Consider the following 21,027-nt stretch of genomic DNA (forward strand, 5'->3'; position numbering starts at 1 on the left):
TTTTAATTTGATTAAAACTTTGAGAATAAAGATCAATTCATTCATCACCATGCTGACCTTAAGAGGGGTAAATGAAAGTTGCTTAATGTCAGATTTGTATTACATGAACATAACATAAAAAATAAGGACTAATTTTATAACTAATGCTTGTAATGTTATAGTACATTGAATTAATAAATAACACAAAACATCTTATTTATAAAGCCAAGGAATTATGTTGTTCAGTGGTTTGCAATATTAATAACAACTATGTCATCTAATATTAACAATGCCATATATTATTTTACGTAATGACGTTTGCCATGAATGATTTAAAAACTGTTGCTGTTTATATATTACTGCTTGTTTTGACATGTAAAAATATCATTTAAGATAGTATTAGAAGAGTTATACAAAGGACAATATAAGCCAGAGAAAATAAAAGAAGCTTGAAATTCTAATGTAGAGTATATCTATGCAATGCACAGAAACGTATTAGCTTTTTCATAGTCCCACAATTACAAAGCAATGTAGACTACAGCTGAAAGAAAAATCAAAAAGAATGCAGACCTATATGACAGAAAAAAAACTTTTGCTCTTTTTCTTTGCAAAACATTATATATGATTTAGGAGTGCCAGCATCCTCTTGGTGTTTATCAACTAGTACATTTGCTTATTTTAATAGGTTTTAAATAAAAAGGCCTTAACAGACGTTTTTTGCAAAGGGTTAAGGAAGCTAAGGCTGAGGATTAATAAAATTATCTAAATCATCACAAGCTTGTCAACTTCCAGAGAAGATGTCAGGTAATTTGTTACACTGCATTTCCTACATTCCATCTGCAATAACATTTGAATTTGGGCATCATTTATACGCACATAAGGCAGGATATATAAGTAAGTTAAAACTGATGGATAAGGGGGATAAAAAAATAGAAGTACAAACAAATAATATCAAATGGAAAAAATAAGAGCTAAAACAAAATTAAGAAAGGCTGCTAAATTAAAATCCCAACTCCAGATGCAGAATTCAACTTCTGGCTAAAGATACTGACATCTTTGCACAGTGATTTAGCCTTCAGTAAACCTGAAAGCTGTCCCAAGAAAAAAATTGCCTTCCAAAAACATATAAATTATACAAGAATTGATGAAGAGTAATTTAAAATAAAATACAGACATGGCAATAGAACAGAAAGGTAAAAGCAAAAGAAAATTGTATGAATCAAATGACCATAAATAAAAGGGATATGACAAGAGTGTGGCATGAATATATTACAAAAAGTATGTGACGATATTCCATACTTATGGATTATGGAATTCTTAAAGATCATACATGGATAAATTACATAGCAGTCACTATGAAACAGTTGCAAGCCACTTTACAACTGAGTCATGATAAAGGAAGAATGACTATTCCAGTGATAAAAAAAATAAGAGGGATATTTCAGGGTGATGCTTTCCCATCACTGCTGTTTTACATTGCCTGTAATCCCAGTAAGCTATGTATTTAACACATTAGGCTACATCTACAGCTTGTCTTCCAGAAAACAACCTGGCCCAATGTCACCTCACCTCCTTTTGGAGATGATTTTAAAGCTTCATAGCTCTTCTGAGAAACAACTGAAAGAACATTTACAAACAATTAAAACTTTTTCAGATGATATGAAAATGAAAAGCAACATTTATAGCAGGTAAACTATAATGTCAAGAAAGTATCAACTTCTATACTTGAGATCTGAAGAGTTTATTAACTTAATAAAATTGTGTGTAGGAATGAATTATTAACTGTAAAGATGAGAACATCAAATGTTATGCATTTTCATAAATCTTGGCTTAAACTTAATAATTTCCTTGAAAAATATTGATTGCTTTAAAAATTATGCATATATATACATACATACATATATACGTATATAATATTCATGTTATGGACCTTTGTACATAGTTATATGCTTGTTTAGTTAATTTCTTTTCCGTTTTATGTTGTTAAAATTTTAATAAAAAGTTTTTTTTTTAAAAGAAAGAATCAACTTGGGAGGGGAATAATAAAAGAACTTGAATAAGAGGAAATATATATATATATATATATATATATACATATGTATAAATACAAAAAGGGTTAGCATTACAACATGAAGAAATGAGAGCAAAGTTTATTAAGTAATATTTTAGAAAATGAAAACTAGTATTGAAAACTGCCTTGACATTCAGGACAAAGTTTCAGCTATTAAAAAATGTTTGTTCTTCCTGTCCTTACTTGTGTCTTTAGAGTGACTTACTGGCCCATAAAAGTACTAGGTCATTTGGAGAGGAAAACATGCTTCATATTTTTTCAAGTAATATTCCAAAACAGTGCATGGCACAAGTATATATCCCTCCATTTCAGGAGGGCATGCATTTTCTTGAAATTGACTTATAGGTTTGCAGTCATGAGACTGCATGTATATTTGGTAACACTGTCAGATCCGGTCATAGTGAAAAGCCTACATCGTGAAGAGATTGTAATTCTGGGCACATTGCCAAGTGCAAGGATTTTAATTTAAAAATGACTTAGAAATGGGATGCATTCTTTTCATGGTATTAGAAACCCTAAACATTGGTAAAAAATAAAAAAGAGAAAATGACAGAACTGTAGATGAAATAATCACCCTTAGAGTTGTACAACAAGAATAAGTGAGAAAAATGGAGAAAATGCAGTAATAAAATGGAAGCTTCTGCAGCTGATGCAGTGAGTTTCGCAGTAAGCTATACGTTACAGAAATTGGTGCAAGATCATTTGTTATTAAACAGTCATTTTATTCCCCTTGTGGTCAGCATGGTATTAGATTTCTTCTTCACACTTTTTTGTTAGCTGGGTAAACCAACCAACCATATTTGTCTCTTTTCAGGGACAACCCAGAAACACTGTCTGGTTAAGTAGGGTGTCAGAAATGAAAATTGGAAGCCAGGAGGCATTATATCATAGACTTTTGATGTACACAATTGAGCTTACATATGGAAAATGGGTGGACACCAAATTTGTACCATCCATTAACCAAAAGGTACATCACTTACTACAAGATGACCAATGGTTTTGGTAAGAGGCCAAATGCCCAGGTATGCACCCCTAAGCAAATGGATGACCAGAGCCATTTCCAAAGAAAGACAAGTGACCAGCTGCATAACAGAGGAAAGCTAGATATACAAGGGCACACTGTAAGATGGATGGATGGATGAAAATGGCTGAGCTCCCAGGAAGATGGTAGGACAAGCATCTGTTCAGGCCATGACAAATCATTACCCAATTCCCCAAACAGAGAGGACTATATCATAAATGCCCTAGACCATGAAATAGAAAACATCACCATAAAGCTGTATTGGTGGTGTTGAGGGATAAAATCCTGACTAGGACCCATATGGCCCAAGTGTGATTAGCAGCTTGAGATCTCGATGGTGCAGTCAGAGGTCAGTGCAAACATCTTACTGAGCTCTGGCAAAGGTCAGAGCTCATAGCATAACAGAATTCCAAGTAGAGAGTGTAGGAAGGCTTGGAGGTGGGTTCCTTTAGGGATCCAAGGCTGGAGCATCCTTAAGCCACTTTTCATTACCTGGCCAGTTGAACAACTTATGTCTGCATACTGGGAATAGCAATGAGTCGAGGCACTGTTGACTGACCACCATATGCATGCTGGTTTCTGAAGCCAGGTTACTTCCCAGGTATTACTACTGCATGTACTATAAGCTCAACACCCCAAGAAATTGTGGGATCCTCAGCTGGGTTGTCCCTGAAAAGAGGCACTTATGCTTAGTTGGTCTATCAACAGGACTGGAGATGGCATAACAAGTAAGGTGTTTACCTCAGAGACACAATGTACATTGTTTGAGTCTCACCTTTAGCTACAGTCAACAGACTATTACATGCTTAGATAGTTATTGTCTAGGCGTGTAATAGTCTGCAGACTTGCCTAGTTGTTGTGTCTTTCGGCTTTTCCCAGTTAGGGGTCGCCACAGCGGAACTCCGGTCCACTAATGATTGGCAGTAGATTTTTACGTGCCGGGTTGCCAGCCCTGACTCACAACCTTCAACGAAGGTACGCCCATTCACGCATGTCTCCAGACAGAAGATGCTCTAGCTGAGAATCAAGCAGGACAACATTTTACTGTGAGGCGACAATGCTACCGCAGCACCACCATCGCAGTGCAGACTTGCCTAGTATTACCTACAAATATATGAACCCGACAGTAAGGTCATAATAGGGACAGGAGCAATTTGGAGATGCAGGGGTTAAACGGGCATGACAACTATACCTGCTCTATAATATATACTATATATACTGCACCTGTTCTATAACCTAACCTCTTCCTTCTCCTTATATGATAACTAAGCACCTGTGCGTTTTGCTGCTGCTGACCGATGATACTTTCTCCATATCTATTATTTTTTCATCACTTGTTAATACTGGTACAATAATGCTGATCAGTCACTGTTTATACCTCTCTGATTGAATTCATCTGGCAAACAACTAAATTCCTGCTTTTATGTATATATTCTGTGTATATTACTGTAATCAAATCAACTAGATTCCTGTTTTTATGTATGTATTCTGTATATATTACTGTAATCAAACCAATTAGATTCCTGCTTTTATGTATATATTCTTTATATATTACTATAATCAAACCAACTAAATTCCTGCTTTTATGTATATATTCTGTATATATTACTGTAATCACTATGTGTAACACTGTTTCTACATTTGTACTAATTAATGTTTAATTTATTTATGCTCTTGTCGGAGCTTTTCTCCCCGGGCCTCCAATGAAAATGGGCTCTTTTAGGCCCAGTGAACTTTCCCGGTAAACAAATGCAATAAAATGAATAAATAAAATAACTGTGTGAACAACATAATGGGTAAGCAGGGCTAAAGGAAGAAAATGTAAAAAAAAAAAAAAAAAACAGCATCATAAAGGCAAGATTATGCCATTTTCTGAAGCTACCTATATCTCCAACCCAAACAGAGCCCCAGAAATTCTAATCCATAACACCTGAAAAGATTTGCACAGAACATTAGTTTGTCATGGGGAAGCCATAGTAGCATAACCTGAAAATAAACTTTATGACATTGAAAGTATATCATCAGGTGATCAGGATTCTGACATAAGCAGAACAAGTTCATTAATTTATATTGATATTATAGCCTGCATGTATTAAATCATAGTATTTACTGCATCACCTGACATTTACAGTTACCACCATCCATAATCCCCCTTTCCCCATCTACATATAATAGCTTTATGTAGAGCTGTAAACAAATGTTCACCTTTCTGTTATAACAGATATTAACATTTAAATGCATGACATGATTATATTTCATGTCTGTGATTAAGATGAGAGGAAGTGTGATGTAGCGATGATAGTACACCAGTCTGTATGTGTGTGCTTCCTGTCTACGTATGCCTTTTTTTGGCATTCATTCTTAAGAGAAGAAACAGTTACCTGCCCCACCCAGCTCTTCATGTCTCCTTATGTTACCCAGAGTGCAACATCTCGGTCACAATAGTCTAAGCTCCTACATTTAGATTATTTATCTTTTTAGTAATGCAAAGTAGATTGGGATGATCCTGAAAACACACTGCAGCTCCTCAAAGTTGTGGAACTGTTAGCACATCTAAGAATGGGAAGTAAATATAAAACTTATCAGTAGTGCTGGGCCCAGATATTGGGCTAAAAAACTGTTGTCCTTAGTTCGGCAACTGCCCTGTGATGCTCATCTCTGAATCCCACCTGTGGCAATAAGCTTTTTTAAAACTAGAAAGTTCGAATGAACAATTGTAAAACAGAGCAGAAGGAAGAGAAGCTGAGTGCCACTAAACAACAAATTGCTAAATTTATATCCGATATTGTGAAAGAAAATAATTGTTCAAAACTTCTCAAGAAACTGTTAAAATGAAGTCTCCTGCATAGATGTCCATCTGACAGAGTTCAAGGAGAAGGCAGGTTAAAAACAACATTATTTAATAAAATTTGGTTTCCTAAATATTAAAACACACGAGATGAAGAGCTTGTAAAACATCTGACTCCTTTTTATCTGTGCAAGTAACTGATGATTCACAAGACGTAAGACCAGAAGTGATGAGGCTTATCAGCTAGTGTTAAGAAGAGACTGTTGTTGCTGTAAGTAAGAAAAGTGTCCTAACGGTGTGCAGCTGAGGTTTTGATTACTGCTACTAAGGCCAGATTCATTGTAACACAGAGGAGAAGAAGAATATATTTACTGCATTTAAATAGAGGCCAGCACATTTTGAACTTTCTGTTTGTTATTGTTGTCTGTACAAATAAGGATTGTTTATGCAGAAAAAATCATTTATCTGGTCATCTTGAGGATGTTACAAAATGGACGAACTGTCATAAAAAAGACTGCAGCTAAATGTATAAAAGATGCGATAATGGCATTGCTCTTACGCAGGTGTTATGTTTCATTTCTAGGAACACAAGAGGAAAGATGTGCACATGTTAATGAATAGTAGATGATGTATTGTTTGGTGAGAAGGTTTTGCTGTTGCATGTTGTCAAACTTTTTTCTGTTTATGTCTATGTGTCCTTCACATAACCTGGAATATGCCATCAGCTGTCAAGCTAACCAATGGCATGGTGTTGAGAAATTGTCAAAAGCATATTGTTAGGTCAGGCATCATTTAAATGTACATAAATACAGTATTCTTTTTACATAAGTCTAGAAATGCAGCCATATTAAAGCAGGCTTTACAGTTTGCATACAGTTTTGGGAAATGCACTTTCAATCAGTGAAAATAACCTTCAGTCAAGAGTACTAATAAGAATAGAATGTCTTGCACATTTGAGTACAAATGCATCTTGTTTGTATGGTACAAGGCTTGGGAAGCAAGGCTAAAGAGGCATGTAGAACTTTACAGGGTTTTGATATTACTAGGACATACTTCAGAGACAGTTGAGTTTGTTTGGATTGATATGCAGATAGTCATGACAGTGCAGTCCTCAGAAGGCAGTACAGGCACTTAGGTATGAATGTAGAAGTCAGGTCAAATATCCAGCATTCCAGAAGACTAAGTATACTATTCAGGAGGAAAGAAATATGAAGAATCTGAATGCAGAGGACTCGTTCAGTGTATCAAAGGAATATGAATATAAATGCAGTGGACAGTTTCAGTTTATCAGCACTGTTATTGGAAAGAGTATTCGGTTATTGCTGACATCTACCTTCACTGCACATAATAAAGTATTCTTAACTGAATTACAGTGTGTGCAGGCTTTATTTTGAAAAGTGCAGGAAGATTTGGCACATAAACGAGAGACAGGAACCTGTTCAGCATAGTTCTTGATAATTAATAGACGACAGTCACTGCAGTCTCATTCCAAAAGAAACAGTTCTGGCTTACTTCTAGGAGGTAGAATAGGCTAGCCTTTAAGACCCTCAAAACCAAGCTGAATTTGTTGCGAGGAGAAAGTATGAAAAAAGATCAAGTCTCTGTCTTAAATACAACTACTCTATTTTGTTCTCGTGTTCTTTTCTGTGTCTATCTCTCACTTACAGATACATGTGTACAAATTCAATACTGAGATCTGCATCTGGGCCAACATTAGTTTTTTCCTGACAAATTAAAAAAAAAACTATCAACAAGGTGTATGGTTAAGCTGAGTTTATGCTGCAACCTGAAAAACTGCTTCATCCCCAAGGCTTGACTGCAAGTTTAAAGACAATTCTTCTTGTAGTGTCCTATGATGGAACTGTATTATTTGTACTCCACTAAACTGATCCTCAGACACTAGAGATGACAACCTACTGTAGGACAGACAAGCAGTAATGCTGCACAACCTTTAAAAATACCTGTAAGCACCATGACAGCCATGCATACGGTAAAGGATATGATATAGAACAATATGAACAATGGCTGCTGACTGTTTTTTTTTTTTTTTTTTTACCAAAACAAAAAAAAAAAACTTTGGCCAAGACATCCTCATCTGCTGTGGTAGTGATGAAGTTGCTATTTTGTTGCAATGAAAATATTTCATCTTTATTACAGTGGATTACTTTTACTGACTTCTGTGTTTTTATTATTTTGTGATCGTAAGTGTAGGCAGCTGAATGAGTTTTATTTTTTTTTGTATACTGTTGCATTAAGACAACATGGCATGGATGAACTGTTAATATCTAATATATGTAAATATTCCTATCCCTGGTTATCCTTTTAGTAATTTTGATCACAGATTACAAATGAATGTTCAGCCTCTGTACTTAATGAAACACATGCCATTATTAAATGAATGAACACCTGGTGCTAACAATACCATTAAATGTTTTGTAGACATACAAGTTGTGAGCTTTATATTCGCAATGCATGCTGCTCCTTTTAATAGTCCAGTATCATTTTATAAATGGCAGGTATCACATTACATTTGCTTGGTGGCAGAAGGAAACAATAAGGTAATCTCGTCTGCCCTATTACTATCTTAAAGTTCGTGAATTCCACAGGTGTTCATTCTAAGGTTCTGAGACTTGACCACTCTTGTAATATAAGCAGGTGTGTTATACAGATTTTAGGCAGTATGTGCTGTTTTCCTTTACAGTTTTTGTGGTTTGAAGGTAGGATACTATGTGAGGATTATACAGTAGTAATGCACCTTTTTCACAAATATTCTTCACTTATAATGACTTATAATGTCAATGTACACAAATATTCTGAGATTAAGATCTCAAAATTAGCATATAATCTGGCTGTAAAATGTTCAAGACCAACACAGAAATGGAGGACATGGCTATTGTTAAGATGGATGTACATTCAGAATATACAACATCATTTTTTTCATTTCAGAAAACTGCTCCTTCCTTTGGTAAAATACATTGTATTTATGCCAGTTTCAGTATTATATGTACAGCTATTATATGTACAGTAGCATCTATATATATATATATATATATATATATATATATATATATATATATATATATATATATATATATATATGCATTTCCTGCTGCTATCTGTAGTGTTTTTTATATCTTTTGATATCTTTTGCAGATATTATGTAATATATTTGTATATTTTGCATATAGTTTTAGAGTCATGTACTTAATCATGCCCTAGCTTGATAAATAACTTATTTATTCTATTTTTCACTATAATTTCTGAGTTAATACATGTATGCTTTAAGTAGCATATTCAATGACCTTTACTGGCTTGAAATTCTGACTTCTTGCTGTGGAAATGTTACAGTTAAGCAAAAGTAGATGAAAATGCAAAATGTAATTTGTTTCACTTTTTGCAGACCTTATGTTTGTTTTACTGCTCCTCTTAGATTAGTTGGTATTTTGAGTTTAATTTTGTATTTGTTGCATACTGATGCCACATGGTATATAGTTTTGTGATAAAGAATCCATGTATTTTGTTCAGTAAATGGCATAGTAATCTTTCAGTATCCATGAATGGTTTCATGGTTTTCTAACCTCCTGAAGCTTTCTTGCTTTTATGTGTAGTCTTTATTACTTTTCTCCACACATTTCCAAAAGTTGTATATCAATATTTCATGATTTAACATTTTAGTGGTGTGTACTTTGGAGAAAAATTGAAGTAGGGCAATGGTACTGTACGTCAAGGTAACAGGTGGTATGGCAATTGGCTTAGATGGTCTTGTAGTTCACGTAGAGGATTAGGGAACTCTTAATAAGCTGTTTTCTGTGATCCGGTGGTGTAAGGTTTGATTCTCTCAGCCTCCATTCCTAAATGTGTGCCTCTGAGCAAGTCACTTAACTAGATACATTTCCCAGGCTGAGTTTGAAAAAGATCCATGGAGATCAGTGTTCTACCCCAGAAAATAACTATAATTAAACACAAATAAATGTATTTCTCAGTTTTATCATGCTTTTTCCTGCTTTGTAATGTCCATAATGAAACTGGAATTTGCCTCTCATAAATGTATTCTGTCTAAGACTTTATTGTGTGGATTATCTAAGGAATTTAGCATGAAACATTTCTCCATATATGAAAATATTACTGCAAAAATGTTAATATTAAATCAGTCCTCCTTAGTCATTTCTCATTTCCAGGTAAAACTTACTGGGAATTTGCCTATGTGCATGGCACTAAAAACCTTTATAATTGTACATATTTTTTTTAGTTTGACAAAAAGTAGTGAAAGACACATCTGTAGACCCAGTTTTCTATAGATATCTATCACTCTGAGTCTACTTTTTTATTTATTTATTTATTTTTTTTGCTGTTCCAGCTGGACTTGTGTATTGATTTTTATGTGCCCTACCCAAAAAAGGGTGCATTTAGAAGACAATATCCATTTCAGAATAAACTATATATGGCATTGAAACATGGTATAACTTCCAGAGTGTTGTATTTTGAAAAATTTCAAAATATTCTACATATGGCCGTGAAACATGAGATAACTTCCAGAGTATTGTAGTTTGAAAAACTGAATAAAAAAGGAATAGTCCATTAAAATGTCCTCTTTATGATTGTAGTTGGCAACACCTAAAAATGAAGATTACCTTTTAAGACTTTAAAGACAACATTTGGAGAAAAATTAACATTTTTATAAATGACAATGAAGTGGAGTGGCAGTGCTATTGAGGTCTAAGTATATAATGAAAATTTCTGGCTACACTTATGCTACATTATCCTTGTAGATGATGCACCACAAAGTGCTTTCTCTTGATAAAACAAAAAATAGCTACCTTGCTAACTTGTTTATTTCCAAATGCAGAATGTCTCATAATATGTCATTAAAGTATAAGTGTTACTGGAGTAAAGCTAAGACAGTAAATAAGGAAGATTTTTGAGTTACTGAGTTGTTTCTTGAGTTATATTGAAATATGTTTTTTCTGTTGTCTAGAAATATCTACACGTTGTACTGTTACAATGGGGAGGCACTCAACCCGGCAAAGTGTATATAGTGCATCAATTTCAATCACCCACTACAGCAGTGTCAGACCTCACCATGGTGCCACATTCAGTGATTTTTTTTAATGCTGGTGAATGGATGGTCTATGTATGTGTGATGGGAACATCACATTATATCAGTTGCTAAACACAGAACATTAATATGGAATGAGCACTGTAAATTAAGTTAAATGTAAATAAAAAAGAAAATGCATTTAAAAGTTAATGTTAGAGTTAGACAGTATGCTAGCTGTTTAGATGATTATTATTATTATCCATGGGATGGATAAGACCAATCTATAACCGAATGGGATAGATTATATTGAGCGCAAAAAGGGAAACTGGCTTGGCTTAAAGTGGCCGGCAAGGGCAGGTCACCAAGCACTTACTTATGGACCTATGAACCAGAACTTGTATAGTATGTCTGTCAATATAAACAACATTAGTATCTGAAACCCCATCAGAAAAAGACACTTTTGACCTCACAAGTCGAAACAGTTGAGTCCTTGAAACTTCACACCTCATTATTTATCAGACAGTTCTCACTACACCGTTACCTCTGTCTCTCAGTGATGGTTACCTCTCTACAGCTATCATTTGCTCCTGTAATGCTCTCAGTTATAGGCTCCATATATTTGTGCTCATAACCCCAGTATTCATCAGAATGCTTATCCAACATACTGGGCAGTTTTGCAGAGACCTTCCTCCCAGAACTGCATTCACCTCAGAAGTACTATGAGAGACAAATTACTGTATTCATCTTACCTTGTATTAGAAGATGTTTCACTATATCAGATATATTGCACTGTTGTCACTGAAGTGACAGCAGTCATTTCTTGTAATTTCAATCTAAACCTAAAACATGTATTTCATTTCTGATAATTTCAAACTATCATTCTATCTATATTTCTAGAGTTCATAAAATCCCCAGCTTACCACTGTATACAAGATTTTATATCTGAATTTAACTTTTTTGCTTTGTTTAAACTGTACTTGTGACTGCAATAGGGAAGAGTGATTAGGCATCTGTATTATATATATCTAATTGTATGTATTTTCTCTATATCTCTGTCTTATTAAGCATTATCTTATGCATTTTTCAATATATGTCAATGTTACCTATAAATTGTTTTTGTTCATTGTATGTGAAGCTTTTCTCCCCAAGCCTCCACTAAAAATGGGTTTTACCCAGTCAGACTTTCCCGGTAAACAAATGTCAAATAAATAAATATTACACTAAAAACACAGTACAAACTAAAGATAGCTCTGTATAATGTCATATATAGCAGGAAACAATTATCAAGTTCTGAGAACAGCTGCATATGCTTCTGGATTATTCTTCTGTGTAGAATTGCATGTCTCCTGCATGCATAAGGATTTTCATGGAATTACCTGGTTTCTCCTACTTCTCAAAGATATGATGGTAGGTAAAACAGAGCTTTTGCAATTGCTCCTAGATGTATATGCAATGTGAGTGTTCATGCATTCTGCAATGGTCTGGCATCCTATCTAAGACTCGTTCCTTTTTTACTCACTTTTCTTGCCCAGACAGTCACCTGTATCCCTGCGACCAGGAAATAGATAAAGCACATATTGAAAACTGGATGGATGGTGGATGACTGGGTGCATGTAAGTTTAACGTTAAGCAGTCTTTAAATATTAACTGATTCTGTTTTTCTCTGTTCCCATGGAATTGCATTAACCTATTGTTAAACTGCATGGATACTGAGTCTTGCAGATTACTGCTCTGTGATCATGTAAGCCTTCCTGAAATGCCTGAAGTACAATGGTTGGCACTCCAGCCTGTCATCTCTAGAGGTTTAGCTATCTAAATTTGTGTACTGGAGACTTTCACCTCGGGTTCTTAAGCTCAGAACAATTAACCCATTTAATGTAAATTAAATATTTTCATTCATTCATTAATTAATTAATTCATTCATTCATTTCCTGATTAAATTAGTTCTGAATGGTATGCCAGTCTATTACAGGGTGCATAAACCAGGGCTATAGCTAAAGCCGGTCAGAAAGGGATGCTGCACTGGGCTTGAGCTGTTAGGGGACAGCATCAGTAATGCCATCAATCAGAAGTAGAGTGCAGTGTAGTCTAGCACGACTGGCAATCTACTGCCAGCATTCACTCAGTATCAGTATGATGATATTCATTCATTTAAACTGTCACAGCTGCTTAAATGAATGAATCAAAGATGTATTGTAAGTATTGCTGCATTTACAGAGTAGCGTTATATGATTTTTTTCTCTTTAGTGCCTACTTAGCCGGTTTTCAGGGAATGCTAGTCAAGGGACTGCCCAGGGCACCAATTTACCTGGCTACTGCTCTGGCAAAGACACACACACTCTCACACATGCATAGAATATACACCTACAAACAATTCTGGAAGATCACCAATTCACCTGGAGCATATTTTTGGGGCACACAGGAGGAGAGTGGAGCCCCTGGAGAAAACGCCTATAGACAAAGAAAGGTCATGCAGACACCACAGAAAATGAGCATAAAAATATAAAGCAGACCATGCTTCGTGAGGCAGCAATGCTATCCGCTGTGTCATTGTGCTGCCCCAAGATGAAATGCATAACAGTTTAAATGAATATATATCTAATCAGATGCACTCATTTAAAAATTTATTTTTACAGCATGTGGAAAATATAGGTGCTTCCCTAGTGCTTAAACTGATTCCATCATAATAAGATCCAGTGTACATTTCTTCAACAAGATATTAATAATAGCTCATAACATGCATTATGAAGTCAAACGTGCTCGTTGTCTGATTAGAGTTTCAGAGACTAATGCTATTTATATTGTTAAGTGATCAACTCAATCTTAATCAGGTAATTGTGCATTTATACATATGAGCAGCACTTAAATTCTGACTCGATTTATTTGTCTATGTATTTATTTATTTGCTTGTTTGTTGGTTCGTTTATTGTCATTTGCTACCACAGATAATCATAATGGGCCAATTTCAGCCACAGTCCAAGATAATATACAATAGTAGTAAATCAGGTACGTATACAAAATATAAAAATGAAGTAAACCAGCACCACAACACTTAGTAGTAGATCAAACAAAAAAAAGCACAATATATATAATAATAAACATTAAAAACAATACTGAAATTCTTGAGAACAAATTGATTATTCATCTTAAGGCACAGCAACCTCTTAATGACAGTTTTACATTGAAACCAGTTTTAAATTAATTAAGAGACAGAATAAAATGATAAAACAATTTTTATGTATTTTTGTATATTTTTATTATTGTTTATATTATGCTTTTCATACACGTTTTTCTTATATGTATATGCTTGTGTCTTTAAATGCTTAATTATAAAAGTCACATAATTTCAGTCACAAGACTTATTAGGATATTTAAAGCTGGTTATTTTACTGTTTGACTATTTGCCCGATGAAGCCTGTTTGGTGAAAGTCTTTGGATACTAGCAAGTGTAAGTTAATAAATTTGTTCTACTATCGAGTGTTGTAGTGCAGGTTTACTTCATTTTTGCATTTCCTCAAGTTTATTTAGTATAACCAGCTTTATCTGAGTGGTGGTACTTTCTTGTTTATTGTTTTTACTAACATATACAAAATATGACATACATTTGAAAGAAATAACAGTAGTGGAAAAAGATTGCATGAAAAAGGCAAAAATATGACTTATAGGTGTACATCATTTTGCGCCTACAAAAGATTCCCTTTTGTACTCTCCTCAACAGAATGTGCTTGCAGTAAACTCGCCCTTGCAGTCCGGAATTCTTTATACCCCTATCAGTACTTCGTACTATCCCTACTGCTCCACTCTGAAGGATTTACTTTGTTACCTTTTTGAATTCATAGTTTCATTGTTGAATCCTAGGCTAATTGCAATGAAGGGACATTTTTAAGCCTAGCGAATAACACAAAGTCAGACTCAAACTCTCTGCATTGTGTCTATAAGGTTACCATCATGCCAGGCCTCCTCCCCTTAACCTATTGTACTTGTTTTGTTAACCAAAACAATAATCATTAAAGTCATTAATTATAATTTATTTCCGTCATTTATTTTCAACCCCCTACATTTTTAGATTTGCTTCATTAACTCTAAACCACTACCCTATATAAATCCCTTTATTCTTCTATATTTCTCCTGATTTTTAATATTTCAGTATTAGGCATTCTTATTCTTAATAGTAGTAATTTTAGCTACCTTATAGATTAGCATTTTCCAGTTTCAGACCAATCTTTTTAAACTAAACTCAACTATGATACTTTTGTATCACTGTGAATATTGGAATCACAATTTTACTAACTTCTACAACTTTCTATAAGTAATTTATGTACCACCATCATCTCCTGCCTAGCAATTACTTGCCACCAACTTGTTGAGTAGCCTCCCGCAGTTCTCCCCATGCACCTCAGTAACTCCGTTCTGGGTAATCAGAGATGTATCTCTTTACTAGGTAGGATTCTCAATAAACATTTTGGAGGGCAGAGCCTTGTGGCTACTCATTGTTAAGGCTGCAGATTGAGGACTTGCATAGATAGCCACAGACAGGGACTAGCAGCCATTATTCTGTGATGGCCTGGAAAGAATCCCAAACTGAGAGAGAGAGAATGAAATACAGATATGTCCTTATATATAACCATATACCCACATACCAACTCTTGATGTATGTCTCTCCCACTACTTATAAAACAAATTTCAGCTTGCAAGGTCCCTTATCTCTCCCAGAGGACAAACAGATTGCAATAGACCTTGTGACCTTCTCTCATGTCAAGAGCTGGTCAGTCGTTACTAAATCCTACTTCCCCAGGTGCCTCTTTTTCAGCTCCAGGGTTCATTTCCAAATTTAGCTTTCCAGTGGCACAGATGAGCATCTTACTTCTAGTCCAGTGGGTTGGCACTAACTTATTTAACTTGTTATATGGCTGCTGCAGTCCTGGGACATATCTGAAAAGGGTCTTTTGACTAGCCTGTTTAACAGGTTTAAAAATAAATAAACTAGATTATTAATTAATTAATTAATTCATTCATTAGTTAATTACATTTGAAAACAACTTAAAATATGCATTTATTTGTTTAATCCTAATTTGCTTACTTTACTTTTTCAGTATTCTGTGTTAACCTTGGAATTGTTAACTCTTCATGACCCATGCCGGGCTACTCTTGCCTAATTGGATATATGTTTACTGCCATTATAACTGCATAGCCAATCACTACACATGTCCTTTCATCCATATTACATATATTTAGCATATACAACACCACTGCATATCAGTGCTCTGCTTCCGGTTTATTTGACTTTTGATAGTGCTTTACCTAGTTAATTGCTTAAAAAATGACATTAGAAGGACAATTATTTTAAATATTTTATAAGGCTAGACTAGGGCATACTAAACACATTTCCCATTCATAGGTCTCAACCTGTTAAGAGGCCAATGTGGAACACAGACCCTAACAATGTGTGACAAATGGTCAAAATGTGGAACACCCTATTTTCCTTCTGTGTGAAACGTGCCATTGCCATGGATCATGCTAGAACATCTGTAAAATTCAATAAAACACACTTCCCAGATCCAAAACCTTTATTTGATAATCTGCAAATAAACCACACCATAAGTAAATGAAACAGCACTTTACAAAAATAAAATCAGATTTAATACATTTTCTAAACAGACATATTAGAGAGACACTTTAAATATTGCTCCTATAACCTTAGAAATATTGCTAGAACAGGATCTGTCTTGGCATTCAGTTTCTCTAAAAAATGGCAATTACTCTCCGAGACGTAGTAGGGGGACAAGCAGCACAAACAGACACTTTAAATATTGCTCTTATGACCTTAGAAATATTGCTAGAATAACAGGAACTGTCTTGGCATTAAGTTTCTCTAAAAAAAATATGGCAATTACTCTCCAAGACGTACTAGGGGGACAAGCAGCACAGACACTTTAAATATTGCTCTTATAAATTTAGAAAGTGGCTAGAATAACAGGTCCTGGCTTGGCATACAGTTTCTGGAAAAAAAGACATACTAGGGGGGCATGCAGAACAACAGAGACACTTTAAATATTGCTCTTATAAACTTAGAAATATTGCTAGAATAAATGGCAATTACTCTGAGATATATTAGGGGGACAAGCAATACCAACACCAACATAGAGACACTTTAAATATTGCTCTTATAAGCTTACAAATATTGCTAGAATAACAGGATCTGTGTTGGTACACAATTGCTCAATTACTTTCAGACTTCAAAATCCTAGGGGGACAAGCAGTACAAAAACAAACTTTAAATATTCCTGTTATTCTAGCAACTTTTTAAGTTTATAACAGTATCTTTGTTGGCATACATTTAGCTCTGTTTCTGGCGGACTTCAGAGACATACTAGAAACATGCGGCACAAACTTACAGACACTAAACATTGCTCTTATAAACTTGGAAAGTTGTTAGAATAACAAGATCTGTGCTAGCATACCAGTTCTCAAAGAAAACACTTGCCATTGCAGCTAAAACACTTACCTTTGCCTAGGTACACAGCAACCGCTCAATATGCAGTTAGCCAAAGTCTGCAGCAGCACAAATAATCCACCACGATGACCACGGCACAAACTATGATGATCCTGGTAGTCCAGCAACAAGCAGCAGCAAAATAAAACCTCAGCCCTTCTGTTCTGGCCGTTTCCGAGTCCCAAAGTCTTCATTATGCACCTTTCTTCTCCCGATGTCCACAATATGCACCTTCCTTCTCCTGATGTCTTCAACCCATATTCTGCTCCTTCCCGGTCTTCTTTCCTGAGGATTAGACCTAAAAAGTAAAATCCCTGATTCCGGGAAGCCTTTTGCAAGCCATTATTTTGGCGCAAAAAGGCTTCCCGGAACATGATTGGCTAGTACTGGGGAGCTCTCATAGGCTCCTGTCCTCCTGAGACTCTTTACTTGATTGGCTCATAGAATGCATTCACGATTGGCTGTAAATGCGGTCTACCAGTCAGTCAAAAACTGCGGCGCACAGCCAACGTTGTGTAATGCAGAATGGCAGCAGAGGTTTGCATTGGTTTGTATACCGCAATGCCGATTGGCAGTAATTGCGGTACACAAACCAATCAAAATACTTGTAGCGGAGCCACAGCTGTTCAATGCGGAACAGCGGAATGGTCGCTTCGCTCATCTTAAATGCGGAGCGTTCCGCACAATCCGGAGCACTTAGACGCTCAGTTCCCATTGGAAACTCCAAATATTCCCCTTCTTAAAAGTAATATTTGGAAAAGACTAAAACTACCTAAAAAGCAAAACACTTCTAAATGTGACTGATTAAGCAAGGAGCTCCATCATATTTAGTTTAGAATTTGTTAAGCACTTTGTGGGTCTTATAAGGTGTGAAAGTAAAGTTGACATCTAATTTCTAAAGCGATTTGCAATATGTATAACAGTAAATAATCAAAGAGTTGTGCTGTACCTCCCACCAGGTGACTGACACATCACTAAGTGCTATCTACATTTTTACAAGTTTCACAGCTATTTATGGACAAGCCATACTTCATTTCTACAAGTTAATTCCTTGCCATTTATATAGGTTTCCAAGTGAGTGTTTCTAGCTGTGTTGAGAGAATGCTGATTTAGTGTACTATTCAGACTCTCACAGAGTACTGTGAGGTAAAAAGAAAACATTAGTTGAGACTGTGTCATGGCCAATGTGTTCCATCCTACTTGGAATAAAATTCTCAAGTTCACTTAGCTTATCCTCCACCCCATGTTCATCACATTGGTGCCTCAGCTCAAAGATTGGAAAGGGTCAAACTAGCAATTGCATGGGCATATTTGACTAGCACCCTCCCTGGGTGTGTTGCTCATAATATGTAGAAACTAGCCTGAATCTGAGCATGTAATTTCTTGCCTAATTCTGTTCTCAAACTGCCCCTGCAGTGTAAATAAGTCAAATCAGGTCCCAGAATCACCACCATTCACTACCATGTATACATGCATGCTGATGTCAGCAAGGCAGCTCTCTTCATCCAGGACTGATTTCATATACTCACTGCCTGTGACACGATGTTTAGAACTAGAATTCTTTAAATTCCATTATTAAACAGGCACTGCATGTAACTTTCAGACCAGACTTTGTTTCAGTTACTGACCTAAAGCTGAAGAGAATACTACACAGGGAAACATACCACAACAGATGCTAAATGCATTTCTGCCACACACAAAAACTGCACAAAAAAAGGCCAAGTGAAAACTTGATGCATTTTCTTAACCTTTTAGCCCAAGAAATATGGACAAAGCCTGACGTAATGGGGGCAAAGGCCCAAAAATTGAAACAGGTTTTAAATATTGCTCTTATAAACTTGAAAAGCAGCCAGAATAACAAGGTTTGTGTTAAAATGCATTTTCTAAAGGATATGACATCTGAAACTCAAATGTATGTCACTATTTAGTGATTTCATTTCTTAGATCATCCCAGTGATTTACCAGAAAAATCACACCTTTTCTGAGAAACAGACCAAAATTTTGAGGCAAAAAGCAGGACATTCTGTGAAAATCTGGACATTTGAAAGATATGACTTGTTATGATTTAACATTCATCATGATCAATCCCAACGTTCCTGCTATTCAGCTACGTTGTTTAGCCTGATGCTGCTTCAAAAGACTACAATAGTTTTATAAACAAGACAGTGTCTTCACAGTACATTTTTCTGTATTAATTTGTTTGCTTTGTTAACGTTAGCTGATCCAAAGTCAACCCCTTTCAGCCATGACCCGAGCCAAAGGCAAAATACGCATCAGAATCATAATAACAAAATACAAAGGAATGCAGATGCATGTAATAACTTCATTATGGATGAACCAACATTTCTGATAGCGAACAAATAATGAGCTGGCATTATGCTAATGCCATGTCATGCATACTGAAATTTTAGCAGTTAGTTATCATAAGTATCAGTAACACTTATTGCAATAAGGTAATACAGTGTGTATGTGTCTGCAGGTGTTTATATTTAGAACTACTGCATAAGTTCTACACCAAGCCTTACCAAAATGGCTGTTTTACTGTCATCTAAATATAACATGTAGGCAATACTACACTGATGTAATTAAAATGAAACATAATACAAATGGCTCTCACTTTACCATAATGATATGGTGTATTCTAAGCTGAATAAAATGGCAAAAGCCACCAGTGATAATTGTGTTGCTCTCTGGTATTAGCCAGATGTGATCTGACACATAATAGCAAGCTTGGCAAAAACTCAGCAGTCACACAAAAAATGCAAGACAACCCAAAACAATGCTAGCACTTCTCAACTGAACAATTAATTGAAGCATGTTTTGTAATATGCAAAGAAACAGAATGGGTAACAGATGCATAAACCTACTTGAACTACAATAGAAGGACTGCAAAGATTTCTTGATGTTTAAAAATATATCTATTTCCAGTACAGTAAGTGAAAATGTCCAATGGGCTGGTAAACACACTGCATCCTGCATTATACAGTCCACTGCTGCATGATACAAAGTTAACAAGTCTGATTTTCCACAGGACATCCATCTGAAAATATGGCTAACCTGACAATGCACTGCATAAATAATACATCCTCCTCATATTGTGAACCACATGACAAATGAGTAACAGTGTACCTGATACAAGCATTTCTAACTTTCACTCACCAATGACAGTAGCAAGCTGTCTTCTCTCTCTGTCTCTACCTGCTCTTCTCTGCTCTCACACAGAATGCAGCCCAATAAGGGAACCAGCAGGGACAATGTCTGAAGTGACATAAGAAAGAGAACAGGAACAAATTATTCTGTTCTCTTTTTTTTTCAGATGAGTACCTTCGGAAAGAAGGAAGGAAGGGTGGGGAAAGGAAGTCAACAACCCTTTGCCTTCCTGCAAAAAAATAAGGAAACAGCAGATAGACATCTCAGTTTCTGTCCGAAAAAAAAAATTGGCAAAAGGAGAAAGGGAATTCAGCAAATTCAATGCCATGGATTACACTCGTGGAGACAGCTTTTGCTGTATGTATGTAGAGATACACATACTATATACAACTGAAGAAAAAATAAGCACATTTCTTTCCTTAGTTTGATACTATAACCCAGTAGTATCAGAACAATAAACTCAGAGCTCACAAAATGTACCAATACC

The 21,027-nt window shown here is 35.4% G+C and overlaps 1 protein-coding gene across 3 annotated transcripts in view; it reads right to left on the minus strand.

Annotated features, from left to right (window-relative positions):
- The window catches only part of ZNF366 (zinc finger protein 366), a 199,841-nt gene extending 179,188 nt beyond the window's left edge, over window positions 1-20,653 (minus strand). For 2 of the 3 annotated variants that reach the window (XM_044063937.1, XM_044063935.1), the window contains exon 1: window positions 20,550-20,653. The gene's annotated coding sequence lies outside the window, so the exon portion shown is untranslated. The remainder of the gene's footprint in view (window positions 1-20,549) is intronic. The other variant, XM_044063936.1, reaches the window with a different exon arrangement.
- Window positions 20,654-21,027: the final 374 nt, after the last annotated feature.

The sequence above is a fragment of the Protopterus annectens genome, chromosome 2.part2 (assembly GCF_019279795.1).
Source record: "Protopterus annectens isolate FY-2018-M chromosome 2.part2, PAN1.0, whole genome shotgun sequence".
NCBI lineage: Eukaryota > Metazoa > Chordata > Ceratodontiformes > Protopteridae > Protopterus > Protopterus annectens.